The sequence below is a fragment of the Narcine bancroftii genome, chromosome 9 (assembly GCF_036971445.1).
Source record: "Narcine bancroftii isolate sNarBan1 chromosome 9, sNarBan1.hap1, whole genome shotgun sequence".
In the NCBI taxonomy this organism is placed as follows: domain Eukaryota; kingdom Metazoa; phylum Chordata; class Chondrichthyes; order Torpediniformes; family Narcinidae; genus Narcine; species Narcine bancroftii.
In genome coordinates, this window is record NC_091477.1 from 54,747,908 (window position 1) to 54,761,199 (window position 13,292).

Sequence of the window (13,292 nt, forward strand, 5' to 3'; positions counted from 1 at the left end):
GTGCATATGTGTGTGTGAGAGAGAGAGTGTGTGTGTGTGGGAATGTATATTGCGTATGTGTGTGTGAGTGTGTGTGTGTGGGTATGTGTATGTGCATATGTGTGTGTGTGAGAGTGTGGGTGTGTCAGTGTGTGTGTGTGTGAGTATCTGTATGTGCGTATGTGTGTGTGTGTGAGAGCGTGTGTTAGTGTGTGTGTGGGTATGTGTATGTGAGTATGTGTGTATGTGTGGGTGTGTGTGTGTGTGGGTATGTGTATGTGCATATGTGTGTGTGAGAGACAGTGTGTGTGTGTGTGTATGTGCATATGTGTGTGTGTATGAGAGAGAGTGTGTGTGAGTGTGTGTGTGGGTATGTGTATGTGCATATGTGTGTGTGAGAGAGAGAGTGTGTGTGTGTGGGAATGTATATTGCGTATGTGTGTGTGAGTGTGTGTGTGGGTATGTGTATGTGCATGTATGTGTGTGTGAGAGTGTGAGTGTGTGTGTGAGTATGTTTATGTGTGTGTGTGTGTGTGTGACAGTGTGTGTGTGTGGGTATATGTATGTGCGTATGTGTTTGTGTGTGTCTGGGTATATGTATGTGTGTGTGAGTGAGAGTGTGTGTGGGTATGTGAATGTGCATATGTGTGTGTGTTTTTAGAGTGTGTGTGTGTATGTGTGTGTGAGTGTGTGTGTGTGTGGGTATGTGTATGTGCATATGTGTGTGTGTAAGGGAGAGAGTGTGTGAATGTGTGTGGGTATGTGTATGTGAATATGTGTGTGTGTGTGAAAGTATGTGTGGGTATGTGTATTGCATATGAGTGTGTATTAGTGTGTGTGTGAAAATTGTATGTGCCTATGTTTGTGTGTGTGTGGGTATATGTATGTGCGTATGTGTGTGTGTGAGAGTGTGTGTGTGAGTGTGTATAGGTGGGTATGTGTATGTGCATATGTTTGTGTGTGTGCGAGAATGTGTGTGTGTGAGTATGAGTATGTGCATATGTTTGTGTGTGTACGAGAGTGTATGTGTGGGTGTATGTGTGGGGGTATGTGTATGTGTATGTGTGTGAGTATGTGTGTGTGGATATGTGCATGTGCGTATGTGTGTGGGTATGTGTATGTGCGTATGTGTGTGTGCGTGAGAGTGTGTGTGTATGTGTGAGTGTTTGTGTGTGTATGGGTATGTGTATGTGGATATGTGTGTGTGTGAGAGAGTGTGTGTGGGTGGGTATGTGTATGTGTGTATGTTTGTATGTGTGCGAGAGTGTGTGTGAGTGTGTGTATGGGGGTATGTTTATGTGTGTATGTGTGTGTGTGTGTGGGTATGTGTATGTGCGTATGTGTGTGGGTATGTGTATGTGCATATGTGTGTGTGTGAGAGAGTGTGTGTGTGTGGGTATGTGTATGTGCGTATGTGTGTGTGCGTGAGAGTGTGTGTGTATGTGTGTGTATGTGTGAGTGTTTGTGTGTGTATGGGTATGTGTATGTGGATATGTGTGTGTGTGTGAGAGAGTGTGTGTGGGTGGGTATGTGTATGTGCGTATGTTTGTATGTGTGCGAGAGTGTGTGTGAGTGTGTGTATGGGGGTATGTTTATGTGTGTATGTGTGGGTATGTGTATGTGCGTATGTATGTGGGTATGTGTATGTGCATATGTGTGTGTGTGAGAGAGTGTGTGTGTGTGGGTATGTGTATGTGCGTGTGTTTGTGTGTGTGTGAGTATGTGCATGTGCGTATGTTTTTGTGTGTGCGAGAATGTGTATGTGAGTGTGTGTGGGTCGGTATGTGTATGTGCGTATGTTTGTGTGTGCGAGAGTGTGTGTGTGTGTGAGTATGTGCATGTGTGTATGTTTGTGTGTGTGCAAGAGTGTGTGTGTGGTGGTATGTGTATGTGTGTATGTGTGTGTGTGTGGGTATGTGTATGTGCATATATGTGTGTGTGTGAGAGTGTGTGTGTGTGAGAGTGTGTGTGTGCATGTGTGTGTATGTGTGAGTGTGTGTGTGTATGGGTATGTGTATGTGGATATGTGTGTGAGAGTGTGGCTTAATGCCAAACACATGCATATTGAAACAGCCTGTTAAAGTAGTTGAGGATGACTCTGCATCCGCAGGTCAGTGCCCAAGATGACGGTGCATGTGCTTGGCAGCGGCCTCGAAGGGTTACAGAATCGGGGGAAGCAGCGGTCTGAGTAAGGGCACCAGAAATGGGGAGGAACCCACCCCCCCCCCCTTCCCCCGCTGAGAAGAAGCAGAGGAGATGACCCTACAGGACAGTGACCATGACGGGTGGACGAGCGAGGGGCTCAGCGGCCAAGGGACTAACACAAGCTGCGAGCTGCTGGCGACGGGCTCGTGGAAACTGGTTATTGGAATCGGGATTCGAGAGGGTGCTGAAGGCTCCCAAAGTCCTCGGGTGCTGAACAGCTCCAGATCGCAGTGGAGGTTTGGACCTGGAGGTCAGGTTGCCATTGAAATGAGCGGTTGGAGAGGCTGCGGGGAGCCAATCCACGGACACTCAGTGTCTCTGAAAGGACTCGCTTCTGCTCCTCTTTCTCGGCTGTTTGTCTGCCTTATGACAGTCTTAAGGAATATTAGTGTAATATTACACTTCCTTCTTTAATGACATGACGATAAAAGAACCTTGATTGTGATTGCATTGATTGGCCTGTTATTCCATCTGTGGCCACCCGATGGCGGTGTTTACCCAAGTTGCATGTTCTAAAGTTATCCAACTTGTCCACGCCAGCCAAGTTGCCAACCTGAGCTAATCTCATTTGTCTGCACCTATCCCTCTAAAGCTTTTCTATCCCACGTACCTATCTTAAAAAAAAGTACAGATATTTGGCCCATAATCTCCGTGCTAGTCGCGAAAGAGCGTCCAATGTTAGGTGTGGGTCCTGTTCGCCCTTCTTCAAGTTCACATCCAAATGCTGCCTCAATGTATTTAGGATTCCTGCTGCTGCCTGTCACCAAATACCCCCGGCTTTTGTCCCTCTGTTATCTGCATGTTTTCTGAATTAAATGTCCTTCCGTGTTGTTGAAGGTCGAGTGCACCTGCAATTTTAGATTCTAATTTTACTCAAATTAAGGATGAGTTCATCGGCCAGATCCTCAAGTTAACTGCAGTGATGAAAGGCTGAACCAAAATAACATTACTTTCTTGTAAATTAACTTGTACAAAATAAATACAAATCCAAGCGCAATTGAAGCTGGAAATTTGAAATAAAGAGCTGAAAATGCTGGATATCTTCAGCAGATCAAACCGTATCTGTGGAAAGCAAAACAGAGTTAAGGTTTCAGGTCATAGAGAGACACAATTAGTGTTTCAAATCAAATAATTTTATGGAGAGAGGAACAGGGTCAATGCTTCAGGTAAAAGTATCTTCCGTTCGTGCCGAATGTTTCCAGCAAATGATCTACAGGTAAATGTTGGCGATAGAGTGGGATAGCCACCTCCTGCCACCGGATGGTGGTGTTTACCCAGAACTGAGAGCATCCAGTTATTACCAAATATTGTTCGCTAATTAGATTTGGAAGTTGCATATCCCAAACATTGAGGCATCAGCAAGCCAAATGGCTAGAAGCCAAATGGCTAGAAGCTTAAAAAAAAAGATACAAATGCATTGAGTGACTTCTCTGTGGAGAATAGGGGCAGATGTCCTACATAGTGAATGGTAGGTATTTGGGAGTGCTGTAGAGCAGAAGGATCTTGGGAGTCCTGGTACATCATACCATGAAAATTGCATCACAGGCTTTCCGCTCGTTGGCCTTCATCAGACAGGGGACGTGCAGAGGTCATGTTGCAGTTGTATACAGCGTTGGTGAGGCCCCATTTGGAAGCCCAGTGTTCAGTTCTGGTCACCGTGCTGCAGGAAAGATTTTGTCTGCGGAGTAGAGTTACAAGGACGCTGCCAGGACTCGGGGACCTGAGTTACAGGGAGAGGTTGGGCAGGATGTCGCTTTATTCCTTGGAGGATGAGGGGTGACCTCAAGGAGGTTTACAAAATCATGAGGAGAGATCGGCTGAATGCAGAGTCTTTTCCCTAGAGTAGGGGAGCTGGTAACCAGAGAACATTGGTTCAAAATGAGGAGGAAGAGGTGGGTAACTTTTTTTACATAGAGGGTGGTGGGTGTATGGAATGAGCTGCCTGAGGAGGTGGTTGAGGCAGGTTCCATTGCAATGTTTAAGAAAAGATTAGACAGGAGCGTGGATCAGGTGGGTTTCGAGGGCTACAGGCCAAACGCAGGCAGGCGGGACGAGTGTGGGTGGGGCATTTTGGTCAGCGTGAGCAGATTGGGCTGGAAGACCTGTTTGCACATTGTGTTCCAAATGAACACAAACAGGAGGGCTGACACAGTCGGGGCGAGTTAGTTCTGGGCTGCAGGGAGACAGATTGTTGGGTGCTGTCTGTGCGGAGTTTGCATGCACTCCCATGACAAGCTGTGGGTGCTGCAGTTCTCTCTCCATGCCCCACAGACATTGGTCGATGGCCACCTAATCGATTTCAATGTGGTTCTAAAGGAATCAAAGGAGAGTTTACGATTAAGAGGTCGAACTGCGGAGCGTCAAGGAGAGTGAGAGTGGGCCGCAGTGGGACTGCTCAGCTAGGAGCCGGCTTGCCCCAGATGGAGTCCTTCCATGACAGAGTAAGCTGAAGATGGAATGAAAGTCCTGCTCCTTGCCCGCCACACAACCCATAATTTCCTGCACAAAGTCCCCTTGAGATACCAGTGTGTTCGGGTCTTGGCGGTAAGTTGCTGCAGGCACGTTTCACAAAGACTCTGAGGTCATCCGCATCTGCAAAGCAGTGGCTTGGCAGGTGGTGAGAACTTCACCAAACTTTACCAGTGAAACCATCATTTCGCTCAGCACCTTTGCTCGTCCGCACCAGTGACAGGAACCTAGGGGCTGACCATTTCAGCTCTGTGTCCCACTCCCGTGCTCTCGTGTCTGTCCATGGCCTCATCAAGATCCACCCATTGGAGGAACAACGACTGATTTTGCTGTCTGGGCTCTAACAACAACTTTTCCGGTTTCTGCTAACCCGTTCTCCAGTTTCCCCCTCCCTTCCCTTCTTCCTGTCATCTCTCCACCCCCTTCTGCTCACCAAGCCAACCCTCCTTCCCCTGCTTGCTGCTGACCTCTCCCTCCCTTTGGGACCATTTTTTCCCCCACCCCCCCCCCCCCACCCCCCATGCCTCCCTGTACCTTTTGGTTCGGATGCCTGCCGACATTTTTCCACACCTTGATGAAGGACTCAAGCCCGAAACGTCGGTCATGTATCTTTATCTTTGCCACAGTTTGACTTGCTGAGATTCTGCAACATTGTGCTCACTTCACGACCCGTACCGTTCGAGAATGTAAATCACTCCAGATCCCCCACTCAAGCCTTTGAAAGGGTTTCCAAAATACACCGTGTGAACATGTATTTTGTCGTAGGCAATACCATCCCAAGTAGCCAGCTTCCTCTGGCCACTGCCAGACCCATTCTTCGACCATGAGCAAGGTCAGAGTTCATTGTCATACTCGTGAGCCCAATGCACAGATGGACTGGAATTCTTACTTGCTGCAACCAAACAGGAACATACGAAACACCAACTATATTAGCATGAATTAAAAGGCCATAATATGCCCAGACATAAAAGAGGAAATAAATATAAAAGGTTAGATCAATAATTATGCTATTAGTGTGAGAATAATAAGGGGATGATTCAGTGATGCTCCCCAATCTTTTACTGGCCCCAGAGTAGTTGATGGTTTGGGTTAGGGTACTGCAGGGAGGTTCAGGAGCAAGATAGCTGGCAGAACTGGTCTGCAGACATCTGTGAGTAGAGTTGGTGGCCTCTTCTCTCTGCTGCCGTTGGGGAAAAAGTACAGGAGCCGAAAGACGAGCACTCAGCGGCACAAGGATGGCGTCTTCCCCGCTGCCATCAGATTCCTGAATAATCAATGAACAGGCCTCACTTTTCATCCATTATTATTGTTATTATTGTTTTACAGTAATGTCGTGAGATGGTTTTAATATGAATGGTTCCACTCTGATGCTGCCACAGAACATCAAATTCCGTGAGTTGCTCATGACAATAAATTCTGATTCTGATCTACAATAGTGGCTGCCTTCTTGAGAGAGAATTCATCGAGATGAATCGGAGGATGGTGCCTGTGATGAACTTGACTAAACTTGGCACTCTCTGCAGACTCCTGCATCCCGGGGCTCTCCAGTTTCCAAACCAGGCAGTGATGCACTTGTCAGCGTAACTGCAGAGGTTCAATAGACTCTCTAATACCGTGCCAAGTTTCCTCCAACATCCGAGGTCGTAGAGACGTTGGTGATTTTCTTCACGATGGTCTCCAGGAGAGGATGCTGGCACCACTTCTGAGCAGGGAAGCAAGCACTTCTAGCTCAGCTCATCCCTGCCGACTGTTGTTCATCTGAGCTAGCCTCGTTGGTGTGTGTTTGCCTCACGTTCCTCAGGGGTGGCCAAACCACAGCTCTTGAGCCACATGTTTAATTGTTACTTTAATTTAGTCACACAGCATGATAACAAGCCATCTCAGCCCACGAGCAAATGCCACCCAGTTACACCAAATTGAAGGGTAGGAAGAAACTGGGCCCCGCCGGAGAAAACCCACACATACATGGGGAGAACATACAGCCTTGCTTACAGAGAGCGCAGGATTCGAACCTCGGTCCCAATCACTGGCACTTTAACGCTACGCAAATGGCCGTGGCACCCATCATATGTGACATACAATGTGCAGCTGGTGGGAACAGTTGGCTGAGACAGGAATCGTACGGGTTGGTACTTGCAATGGTAGTGCTAGGGCTGTGGCTTGTGATTGGAAATATTCGGTATGTCCATCGTGCAACAGTCTATACCATGTAATAGTCGACCCTCCCCTATTTTTGGCCCCGAGCTCCCGACACCCTGAGTGACGCAGGTACTTATCCCGGTCAAAAGTATCAACCCCTTAAATTGTACTATAAAAAATGGTCCACAAAATTCGACTATTACACACATATTCAGTGCCCTCCATAATATTTGAGATAGTGACTATTTTCCTTTATTTGCTGCGCTCCACAATTTTACATTTAAATAATTAACGTGATTAAAGTGCACATTCCAAATTTTATTCAAGGTTATTTGTGTACATTCTGGTTTGACCACGTGGAAATTATAGCACTTTTTATACATAGTTCCCCATTTCAGGGCACCGTACTGTTTGGGACATTTGGCTTCACAGCTGTTTGTGAGCACTCAGGTATGTTTAATTGCTTCACTGGTGCAGGTATAAGACCTTTGGAGTCTGTAGTTGCTGTTTTTCTAATGTGAAATGTAGAAAACCTACAGCACGATACAGGCCATTCAGCCCACAATGTTATGCTGAACATGTCCCTACTGTGCCAAACTTGAGTCGAAGAAGCCATCATGAGGTTGAAAAACAAGAATAAATCAGATGACAGAGAAGGGACGCGCTCAGACAGATGGTTTGAGATGTGTCTATTTTAACGCAAGTATTGTGAACAAAGCGGATGAGCTTGGAGTGTGGATCAATACTTGGTGTTACAATGTAGTGGCCATTACAGAGATTGGATGACTCAAGGACAGGATTGGATACTTCCGGGTTTTAGATGTTTCAGAAAGCATAGGGAGGGGAGGCAAAAGAGGTGGGGGCTTTGAACTGTTGATCAGAGATAGTGTCATGGCTGCAGAAAAGGTGGACGCCATGGAGAGATTGTCAACGGAGTCTCTGTGGGTGGAGGTTAGGAACAGGAAGGAGTCAATAACTCTACTGGGTGCTTTTTATAAGCTGCCCAATAGGGATATCGAGGAGCAGGTAGGGAAAGAGATCCCTGAAAGGTGTAGTAATAACAGAGCTGTCGTGATGGGAGATTTTAATTCCCCAAATGTCGATTGGCATCTCCCTAGACCCTATGCCATCGGAACTCTGTAATTAGTAAGGGATTGCTTAAGGTGGGATGTGAGTGGGAAGGAAAGGGTGAGAATCACGGCTCTAGACCCAATTGTTACTGAAATATTTTGCTTGAGAAAAATTGCCATTGGCCCATTTCCTTTAGCGTTCTGAAACCGTGCACATGAGTCAATGAGGGATGATTAAAGCAGTGGTCTTCAAACTTTTTCTTTCCACCCACAGACCACCTTAAGCAATCCCTTACTAATCACAGAGCACCAATGGCACAGGGACGCGAGTGGAAAGAAAAAGGTTGAGAACTGTTGTATTGTGGTAATTCCACATCTGATTAGGTTAATTGTTAGGCAAGTGGTCAGAGAAGGACCCCCCCCCCCCCACCCCAAGAAAGGCTTAAATCACAGGAACAAAATAAGCTTCCGTCTCACTGCTCCCAATCTTACACACAGTCCTGATGTGGAATGTGGGGTCGCAGCTCCACGTTCACCTGAGTTCAGGTGCTGTCTGTGTGGAGTTTGTACGCTCTCCCCTTGTCTTGGACCAACAGGTCGGTCGCCTGACGAAGGCACCCGAACCCCCCGTTGAAACGTCGGCGTCCAGAGCGGTGGAGGAATTGGCTGAGAAGAGCGCGTTGCTCCCACCCCCTCCCATGGTTGGAGAGGGATTAAACTGCGATCTCACGGCGCCGGGCTCGTCTACAACAAAAGGAGCGGGAGGCAGGGTCCGCCGCGCACAGAGCGAGGGGGAAGGCATCGCCAACGAGACGTTCGGTCCGGCGTCGCCGCTAAAGCGCAGACCCAGCGAGGATGGTCCCCAACTCCAGCTGCATCTGTGTGTCCGGGAGCCGGGCGGGCTGAGTGCGGCGCTCCGATCCCCGGGATTTCGGGACTCTGAGATCCCTCCACACCTCCGGCGTCTTCATTTTCACCTTCAGTGTGCATGCGCTATACTGGCGCGGCAGCCAGCGGACCAACTCTAGTATATATTTAATATGATCTTGCGGGCCAAATATAATTATATCGCGGGCCAAATTTGGCCCGCAGGCCAGAGTTTGACATGTGTGCCCTAGAGCAAGGGGTTAGATGGGGTGGAGTTTGTTAGGTGTGTTCAGGAAGGTTTATCGACACAATATATAGATAAGCCTTCAAGAGGAGAGTCTGTACTTCATTTGGTATTGGGAAATGAACCTGGTCAGGTCATAGATAGTGATCATAATTCCATCTCCTTTACAATAGTATTGGAGAGAGAGAGAGATAGGAACAGACAATTAGAAAAGCCTTTAATTGAAGTAAGGGGAATTACGAGGCAATCAGGCAGGAGAATGGAAGCTTAAATTGGGAACAGATGTTCTCAGGAAAAAGTACGGAAGAAATGTGGCGAATGTTCAGGGAATATTACTTGAGGAATCTAACTTCTGTGGTTGGTCAGTTGATGGAGATCTTGAGAGGCAGGATTTATGAACATTTGGAGAGGTACAATATGATTAGGAATTGTCAGCATGGCTTTGTCAGAGGTCTTTCGAGCCTGATTGAATTTTTTGAGGATGTGACTAAACACATTAATCAAGGAAGAGCAATAGACATTGTGAGTATGGATTTCAACAAGGCATTTGAGAAGGTTCCCCATGCAAGACATTGAGAAAGGAAGGAGGCATGGGATCCAAGGGGACATTGCTTTGTGGATCTGGAACTGACTTGCCCACAGAAGGCAAAGAATGGTCGTAGATAGATCATATGCTGCATAGAGGTCAGTGACCAATGTTGTTCAAGGAAAATCGAGCCTGTATCTATCACTTTGTCCGGAAGCTCATCCCACACTCCCACCACCTCTGAGTGGAGAAAGTATCCCTCTTGTTTCTGCTAAACTTTTCCCCCTTCAATCTCAATCCATGTCCTCTGTTTGAATTTCCCCCACTTTCAATGGAAAAAGCCTGTCCACATTGACTCTATCTGTCCCCCTCATAATTTTAAATGCCTCTATCAAATCATTCCTCAATCTTCTATGCTCCTGGGAGTAAAGTTCCAGCCTGTTTAACCTTTCCCTGCAACTCAAACCCTGAAACCCAGGCAACATTCTTGTAAATCTCTTAACTCTCTCTATTTTGTTGATGTCCTTCCTATAATTCGGCGACAAAAACTGCACACAATATTCTAAATTTGGCCTCACCAATGCCTTATACAACTTCAACTCCTGTACTCAATACTCTGATTTATGAAGGCCAACGTACCTAAAGCTTTCTTCACCATCCTATCTACATGTGACTCCACTTTCAGGGAATTACGTACCAGAATTCCTAAACCCCTTTATTCCACTGCACTCCTCGATTTTCTATCATTTAACGTACATGAGCTTTGCTGCTTATTCCCACCAAAATGTAGCACCTCACATTTATCAGAATTAAACTCCATCCGCCATCTTTCAGCCCACTCTTCTAACTGGCTTTTATCCTACTGCAACCTTTGAAAGCCTTCCTCACTGTCCACACCATTACCAATCTTACTATCCTCTGCAAATTTACTAATCCAATTTGCCACCCTATCATCCACATCATTATTATATATGATAAACAGAAGTGGACCCAGTACCAATTCCTGAGTCACTCCACTAGTCACCAGCCTCTCCCATCCAACCATTGCTGAATCCATTTCACTACTTCAACATTAACACCTAATCCTTGGACCTTCCTAACTAACCTCTTATGTGGAACCTTGTCAAAGACCTCACCAAAGTCTGTATAGACAACATCCACAGCTTTCCCTTAATCAACCTTCTTTGTAATCTCCTCATATAATTCTATGATTTGTTAAACATGATTTACCACACACATAACCATGTTGACTACTCCTAATCAGTCCCTGTCTATCCAAATAATTGTATATTCCATCTCTAAGAACACTTTCCATTAATTTACCAACCGACGTCAGACTCACAGGCCTATAATTACACGGTTTACTTTTAGAGCCTTATTTAAACAGTGAAAAAACATGAGGCACCCTCCAATCCTCCGGCACCTCCCCATGGCCAAAGACATTTTAAATATTTCTGTCAGAGCCCCCGCTATTTCTACACTAACTTCTCTCAAGGATCTAGGGAATATCTTGTCTGGACCCAGAGATTTATCCACCTTTATTCTCTTTAAAATAGCCAATACTACTCCTCATTTTTCTTTGGCTTGGCTTCGCGGACGAAGATTTATGGAGGGGGTAAAAAGTCCACGTCAGCTGCAGGCTCGTTTGTGGCTGACCAGTCCGATGCGGGACAGGCAGACACGATTGCAGCGGTTGCAAGGGAAAATTGGTTGGTTGGGGTTGGGTGTTGGGTTTTTCCTCCTTTGCCTTTTGTCAGTGAGGTGGGCTCTGCGGTCTTCTTCAAAGGAGGCTGCTGCCCGCCAAACTGTGAGGCGCCAAGATGCACGGTTTGAGGCGTTATCAGCCCACTGGCGGTGGTCAATGTGGCAGGCACCAAGAGATTTCTTTAGGCAGTCCTTGTACCTTTTCTTTGGTGCACCTCTGTCACGGTGGCCAGTGGAGAGCTCGCCATATAATTAATCTGTATATTATTCACAACCTCACTTCCAGATTTCCTTACTTCATCTGACTCAATATTCCTTTCCTTAGTGAATACTGGAAACAATCACTTAAAATTTCCCAGATCTCCTCTGCCTCACTTACCCCACCTGTCTGATCCTCAAGGGGCCCAATTTTATCCTTCACTATTCTTTTACTGTTAATGTACCTTTAGAAACCCTTTGGATTTATTTTTACCTTTCCTGCCAAAGCAGCCTCATATCTCCTTTTAGCCTTTCTAAAGATTTTTTTTTTTACTCTTTATATTCCTCAAACACCTCATCTCTTCCCTGCTGACTATACCCGATGTCCACATCCCTCTTCCTCCGAACCAAATTCCCAATATCCCTTGAAAACCAAGCTCCCTATATTTTTTAACCTTTCCTTTAATCCTTACAGGGACATCCCGACTCTGTGCTCTCAGAATTTTCCAATGGAATATCCTCAATTTTTCTGTGGCATCCTTCCCTGAAAATAAATTATCCCAATCCACACCTTCTAAATCCTTTCACATCTCCTCAAAATTATCCTTGTTCCAATCAAGAATCTCAACCTTGGGCCCAGCCGTATCTTTCTCCATCATTAAACTAAAACTAGTAGTATTATGATCACTGGACCAAGGTGTTCCCCAACACAAACCTCTGTCACCTGATCTACCTCATTTCCCTAATAGCATATCTAATATGGCCCCCTCTAGTCAGTTCTTGTATGTATTGATTTAGAAAACTTTGCTGAACACATTTGACAAACTCCAGTCAACGGGTGGAAGTTAAAATCTCTTGCAATCACCAACTTATGTTTACTACATATATGGTATCTCCTTACAGATTTGCTCCTCTAATTCCCTCTGTCCATGAGGAGGTCTATAATACACCCCCATTAGTGTTTACATTCCCATTCCTCATTTCCACCCAAATAGCCTCACTGGATGACCCCTCCACTCTATCCTGCCACAGCACTGCTGTAATATTTTCTCTAATAAGCAATTTAACTCTTCCACCTTTTATCCACCCCCCCCCCCCACCCCCACAATCTGTCACATCTAAAGCAATGGAATCCTGGAAATATTTAGCTGCCAATCATGCCCCTCCTGCAACCAAGTTTCACTGATGGCCACAATATTTCCTTGTGTCAATCTATGCTCTAAGCTCATCCACCGGACTCACCATGCTCCTTGCATTAAAATATATACACCCGAGAGAATGTCCCCCACATTCACTCCATTACTACTTTTATTAACCCCCACCTTCATTAATTTGGTTCCTCTCTCCCTTCAAATCAAATTCTCCTCTACTGTTCTCCATACTCTCATTCTGATTCCCACCCCCTGCCAAACTAGTTTAAGGTGCTGGGGAATAGGTACAGAGGAAATGTCAGGGATGTGTGTTATGCAGAGAGTGGTGGGTGTGTGGAATGGGCCGCTGACAACGGTGGTGATGGTGGATATGAAAAGAGACTCTTGGGTAGGTAGAGCTTCAAAAAAATAGGGGGGGGGGATGGGTAAGCCCAGTAATTTCTACAGAAGGGTCATGTTCAGCACAACTTTGTGGGCCAAAGGGCCTGTATTGTGCTGTCTCCTAGGTCATCCAGGACTGAGACATGGCACCATTTTCACTCAATGCTCTATATTGTGCAGAATTCTAAATATAAACTTTGTTTACCCACTGAAGGCATCTAGTGCACTTCTGGTCTTGAACTGGAATATTGCATGAAAATGGCAGTTCACTACAGATATTGTCCTTCATCTCTCTATTTTAGGGTATGGTGACCCGTTACTTAAACCAAACCTTCGTCAACAGTGTTGTGTGGATTCAT